This window comes from Pelobates fuscus, chromosome 5 (assembly GCF_036172605.1).
Source record: "Pelobates fuscus isolate aPelFus1 chromosome 5, aPelFus1.pri, whole genome shotgun sequence".
Lineage (NCBI taxonomy): Eukaryota > Metazoa > Chordata > Amphibia > Anura > Pelobatidae > Pelobates > Pelobates fuscus.
In genome coordinates, this window is record NC_086321.1 from 81,755,077 (window position 1) to 81,760,910 (window position 5,834).

The following is a 5,834-nucleotide window of genomic DNA, read 5'->3' on the forward strand; positions in this document are numbered from 1 at the left end:
GTCTGTATGTGTGTCTGTATGTGTGTATATGTCTGTCTGTATGTATGTGTCTGTGTGTGTGTGTGTCTGTCTGTGTGTGTGTGTATGTGTGCCTGTCTGTTTGTTTGTATACATGTATGTATGTCTTTGTATGTATGTGTGTCTTATGTGTCTGTCTGTCTGTATTCATGTATGTGTCTGTCTGCATGTGTGCCTGTATGTATGTATGCCTGTCTTTATGTGTGTGTGTGTCTGTCTGCCTGTGTGTATGTGTGCCTGTCTGTTTGTATGTATGCATGTATGTGTCTTTGTGTGTATGTGTGTCTTGTGCGTGTGTGTCTGTATGTATGTATGTCTCTGTATCTGTTTGTGTGTCTGTCTGTATGTATATATGTGTGCCTGTCTGTTTGTATGTATGTGTGTGTGTGTGTCTGTCTGTGTGTATGTGTCTGTCTGTATGTGTCTAAGTGTGTGTGTGTGTGTGTGTTTCTATGTATGTATGTGTGTGTGAGTCTGTAGGGAGAGGAGTGGGGGGAAGGAGGGGCATGGATCAGTTTCGCACCGGGCCCCCATGGATTGCGTGTACGCCACTGCATAGCACAGTACATATGCAAACAGGTACAAAAGTGGAGTGTACATATAGCTCACAATAGACTTGTTCTCGGCAAAATAAATCTGGTTCTGCCGAGCCACTTGTCTGAAAATACATTTTTGTTAGGATTGTTCCAATATTGTCCATGGAAAACTAAACCGAGAAATATTCGGTTCAGCCAAAAAGGGAAAAAGGCACCTACTATTGTGCTATGATGCAAAAAATGCTACAGTATTGCTTAGGCATTTTTGCAATGTCAATTCTGAGTTGCCAAAATAGCATTATTATATTTGTATTTAAAAAGTATTAAGTGAGAGAACTTATTTTAATAATGATTGATTGATTGTTTTTCCTTTTGCAATATTACCTTAATAAAAAATGGGAGGAGGAGCAGCAGAGGGTATTTTAAGTTAAACAAGTAAAAAATAAACAAAAAATAAAACCGAACTGCCCCTGTGTGGTAACATGGGGATTCCCCATCCACGCTGCTGCCCCAAGAGACCATGCTGTCTGGCTATGCTGTCTGGCTATGCTGTCTGGCCATGCGTCCTACTTTGTAGCGAGGTCTGGGGTCCAGGGTAGGCAGCCGATCTCCTGACCAGGTCTGGAACAGAACTTCTACTATGGCCCCGCAGACCCCCCTCTCTGGACCGGAAGCCTTATCCTAGTCCCCTCTGGAGTCACTTACCAAGACACCACAACAACATCTCCTGCACTCGTAGGGTGTTCACATAGCTGCATGATAAGCTCTGGAGATAGCAGACACGTCTACTTTACACAAGCGCTATTCACAGCAGCATGACAGGGATCCTTCTAACATACTACAGCAGTCAATGAGACAGCTGGGAGAGATCTTCACTCGCTTAACCTGAAGAGTCACACAGCAATTGCACCCCGTCAATCTCAAGAGGACCATGGGATGAGAGGGCTTCTTACGGGCAGAGCCTCTATTCAATCACCAGTATTGCCTACTGATAACCCGCCAAGTGTGAAGGCCACCAAGGGCCTAGCCCCAATGCATCACCCACGCAGACGGAGGGCACTCAGCTGCCAGCAGCGACAGTCCAGCAAGACCCTCCACTTCTCCCAAAATAGAAAGGACTGGCTATCTCAGTGCTTGAGTTCATGTCTCGTTGATACTGTCCTTCACACAAATATGGAGCTGGAGGGTTCCATTACATCGCACCCACTGTGCTACTACATGCAGTGACTACCTTCGTCCCATGGACTGCCTCCCAAGACTGGGCATAGGTTGACTCTTGACATGTCCAATTGTGCAGCCCTGAAAACATACTGTAGGTGCTGTCTAGCCATTTATGGATGCCATTTTTCCCCTCCTCAGGCATTTGCAGCCCAAATTTAGCAAGCATTACCATGTTTTCTTTCTTCCTCTTCTCTTTTAGTTATTAATATGTTATTTACCATAATGTACACTCCTATCTCATTAGTCAAGCTCCAGTGGTATAGTTAGCCTGATTTGACATCATATGATAGCACGTTACAATTCACTTGCAGTATCTCCTCTGCATGGCAGTTAGTATTAGTATTAGTATTACGTGACTTCTGTTTTATAACCTACACCTAGCCATGCTTATCTAGCCTGTATTACTAAAGAAAAAAAATTGCTGTTATATCACATGCCATGTTCATGTCTATTCTAGAAAGCTTCAATTTGCTATTGTGGCACTGTAAGCCTGTCTGTATCTATTTTGCACAAAAAAAAAACCCAAAAAACATAGCTTTCCCACACATCCAATCTGTAGCATGAGTGAGCATCTTTCTGTATGGGAAAAAAAGCAGTATCCACTCTGCTTATACCAACTGCATCTGAAGAGGTAGCCACACCACACTACTCAGGCAGGGCAAAACAACTAAAATGAAAAACAAAATAAATAAGTAAAAGTATTATTAAACTATAAAATCAAAACATCTTATTAATAAAATGGACAATTTATTGAATGAAAATGGATAACTTACAGCAATTAATAGCTTAATTGACAGACCATAATGGAAGGGGTCCAGGAAATGAAAATTATTCCAATAGATAGGGTGAATACGGATTTACACAGTAGAGAAGACAAAAAAATGGTAATTCTACTCCAGAGTTATCCTATCATGAATTTCATGATCATATAACATCACATGGTCTTTGAAGATGGTGTACCATTTCTTTAATGTAATGATCTGTTGATCTTGGCATACCTGTTTGGGATGTGATTATCTTCTTCATATCTCTAACTGTGTCTTCTGAGTTGCACTTTACTCCAACATTCTTCCCCTGACGGTCATTACAAACAACCTTAATCATGATAGACCTTGCTTGTCGTACTCTCCCTCACAAACATTCGTAGCTTAAGCTGTTAATAACGCTATGGTATGCTTCACAAAGCAAAAGGAACAATGAATGGACTCACTCATTCTGAGACGATTATAAGTTGAAAATTGAGGAGAAAGGTACTACACACTGGTGGAACTACCACAGTAGCAGGGGTCGCAGCTGCGACCGGGTCCGTCACTCCGGGGGGCCCCGGCCGCCCGTGGACCCCTGCAATCCCTGCAGCCATGTGTTGTGGCCCTGGCCCGCACAGTGTAACTGACGGGGCCTCATTCAAGGGGACCCTAACAGCATGGGGCACCTGATGACAATGAATATCCAGGGGGCCCTGGTCAGTTCTGCGGCACTTTAACAGTACGACCGGGCCCCCTGTGATGACGTTAGATGCTGGGAGGAAGTAACTGCTCCGGTCACTCCTCCCAGCTATCAGGGAGAGCCGTACGGGAGGAAGGAGAAGGAGTCAGAGTGGGAACTCTGACTCCCATCAGCCTGAGCCACCTCTGGACCCCAGGGAAAATCACCCTCCTGCACCTAAAAGGTAGGGAACAGGAGGGTGACTTAAACATTTTGTGTGTGTGTGTTTGTTTGTATGTATGTGTGTATGTGTCTGTCTGTGTGCCTGTCTGTCTGTATGTATGTGTGTCTGTCTGTATGTATGTGTCTGTCTGTGTGCCTGTCTGTATGTATGTATGTGTGTGTTAGTGTATGTGTGTCTGTATGTATGTCTCTGTATGTGTGTGTATGTGTCTCTGTGTGTGTATGTCTGTGTGTATGTATTTGTGTGTGTGTATATGTGTGTCTGTTTGTATGTGTGTGTGCCTGTATGTGTGTGTGTGTCTCTGTATATGTGTGTGTGTCTGCATGTATATCTGTTTGTCTGCATGTGTGTGGGGGGAGGTGGAAAAGTAGATCTATGGGGGGAAGACCTATGGGGAGGGGGGGGCAGGGCAATTTTCGCACCGAGGCCCCATGGCTTGTAGTTTGCCTCTGGTACTACAGTATCAAAAAATAGTAGCCACAAAATAACGCTTTGGAAAAGTCACTTGACTAACCTCTGTGCAACTCATTCACAGTCCATTATGGTTCTAATAGTGGCATAATTAATGCAAAATCAAAATAAGAGAAAAGAACCAGCACAGTCATGAAGATTTAGAATCATCTCAATGCTGTACTTTTAATGAAGGACATGCAGAACACAAACGTTTCGGGTTGCAGACCCTTCATCAAGGTAAAATGCCCTTAACACAGCAAAAGCACTTACCCCAATATATAAGAAGTGACAAGAACAGTGACACTGAAAGCAATATATATATTGTTTGAAATATATATATATATATATTATATATATATATATATATATACATATATATATATATATATATATATATATATATATATATATATATATGTCAAACAAGCACAATAAGACATCAGATAGGGGCTTGGAGCCCATGAACCCACCAAAAGACATTAAAGACTAGTTCAGATAGCAACGATCCCTGTTGCCTAGTGGAACTATACTCAACACTCCTGCTCTGCTTAAGTGGTGAAGGAGGTATTGCTGACGGTTGGTGATTGTGCAACATCCAAAACAGTGACAATGGACTTACTGCCTGCCCATTTTTTCTCGTGCCAAGAGTGGCACTCTGAATGAAAAAAAAAAAAAAAGAAAAACAAGCATATTTGTGCTTGTGAAAAACGTTTCCCCAATATACAGAAAAGCCCCTCTAAATAATAGAATTTGCAACTACATCCTGTTAAGTTTTTCTTTGACTGTTGCCAATTTCTCTCCACTTACACCAGTGACTTAAAAATGATATGTTTATGAAATTAATGTACAAAGAGTATGTATGAAACAAAAAGCTGAGTAAGTTCTGCACATACATTATTAATTGCTTGGGCACTTGACTGCTTCCGCTTAAGACATATTTAAATATTATATTTTGCTAGCTTTTTTGTTGTTTTATTCCTGGTGTATTCAAACCACAGCACAATTATTATTGAAGAATGTACATCATTGAAAATATGGCAACGAAAGAAGCAATCATCAATCTTGATATGGAATCACTCATTGTCTCGGTGGGGAGTTCCATAGTCACGTGTGCAAATGATATCCCAGACTGTTAATCTTGTTAGTTTTTCCTTTGGTGTGGTTGTCAGAAATGTATCCTGCAATTCACAAAATTAAATTATGAAAAATCCAGAATAAAAGCATAGTTAGCCTGTAAATGATGTCACGAAGAAATGAACAATTACCAAATATCCACTTGCTTGTAAGCAGACACCAGATATATTACAGTCTGAACTGTCCAACATAAGTCTAGTGCTTTCCATTTGTGCCTTGTAATTTAATATTGATAGTGTCAATAATGGTTACATTCTAATAAGATGTTTTTCACTGTTAAAAGCATTCCTCCATCTGTTATAATGTTCTGGATTTGTAATTATCACCACAGTGCAAAGTTCTAGCGATAATAAACTATTGCTATCATTATTACTTTAAAAACACACTTTCAGCCTCATTTGTAAAATGTTTTGCACTCCAAAGTCTAACATTTCCACTGAAAGGGTTTTCTGAGGTCACCAGAAGTGCAACATTAATAATGGACAGTCAACATTTATCACATATTATTCAAATTCCTTTCGTTATAATCTAAAATCAAGCTTGTCGGGGTGGAACTCCATGTAAAACCTTCTTCTAGACTGAGTCCTGTTGTTTATTTTTTATGACCTTTTTGAAGTTCTTTAATTTAGCTTTAAACCTAAGGCAACATGCCATTCATATCTCTGTGCTGTCCAAACCTATTCTATTCCATATACCCCTATCCTTAAAACTTCTGAAAGAACATATATTCCTAATGGAACCCTTGGCTCTTGTGTTGTTGATCTTGGCAGCACACTGTTACCGATCCCCAACAAACTATCTCT

At 40.7% G+C, this 5,834-nt stretch overlaps 1 pseudogene; it reads right to left on the reverse strand.

Moving 5' to 3' along the window:
• Positions 1-2,665: 2,665 nt before the first annotated feature.
• On the reverse strand, positions 2,666-2,879 carry LOC134612503 (ubiquitin-like protein 5; annotated as a pseudogene).
• Positions 2,880-5,834: the final 2,955 nt, after the last annotated feature.